Below are 723 nucleotides of genomic sequence, written 5' to 3'. Positions count from 1 at the left end.
ATGTTTCAATGTCATTCTCCCAAATCTTCCCACCCTCTCCCTCTCCCACAGAGTCCATAAGACTGATCTATACATCAGTGTCTCTTTTGCTGTCTCGTGCACCAGGTTATTGTTACCATCTTTCTAAATTCCATATATATGCGTTAGTATACTGTATTGGTGTTTTTCCTTCTGGCTTACTTCACTCTGTATAATAGGCTCCAGTTTCATCCACCTCATTAGAACTGATTCAAATGTATTCTTTTTAATGGCTGAGTAATACTCCATTGTGTATATGTAACATAGCTTTCTTATCCATTCATCTGCTGACGGACATCTAGTTGCTTCCATGTCCTGGCTATTATAAACAGTGCTGCGATGAACATTGGGGTACACGTGTCTCTTTCCCTTCTGGTTTCCTCAGTGTGTATGCCCAGCAGTGGGATTGCTGGATCATAAGGCAGTTCTATTTCCAGTTTTTTAAGGAATCTCCACACTGTTCTCCGTAGTGGCTGTACTAGTTTGCATTCCCACCAACAGTGTAAGAGGGTTCCCTTTTCTCCACACCCTCTCCAGCATTTATTATTTGTAGACTTTTGGATCGCAGCCATTCTGACTGGTGTGAAATGGTACCTCATAGTGGTTTTGATTTGCATTTCTCTGTTAATGAGTGATGTTGAGCATCTTTTCATGTGTTTGTTAGCCATCTGTACGTCTTCTTTGGAGAAATGTCTATTTAGTTCT

The 723-nt window shown here is 40.8% G+C and overlaps 1 protein-coding gene across 1 annotated transcript in view; it reads left to right on the top strand.

Annotated features, from left to right (window-relative positions):
• The window catches only part of TWSG1 (twisted gastrulation BMP signaling modulator 1), a 21,996-nt gene that overhangs the window by 12,725 nt on the left and 8,548 nt on the right, over window positions 1–723 (top strand). The gene's annotated exons all lie outside the window — the stretch shown is intronic.

Source organism: Bison bison, unplaced genomic scaffold (assembly GCF_000754665.1).
Source record: "Bison bison bison isolate TAMUID 2011002044 unplaced genomic scaffold, Bison_UMD1.0 scf7180017864453, whole genome shotgun sequence".
NCBI lineage: Eukaryota > Metazoa > Chordata > Mammalia > Artiodactyla > Bovidae > Bison > Bison bison.
Note: the sequence above shows the minus strand (reverse complement) of the source record. Positions and strands in the feature narration are given on the sequence as shown.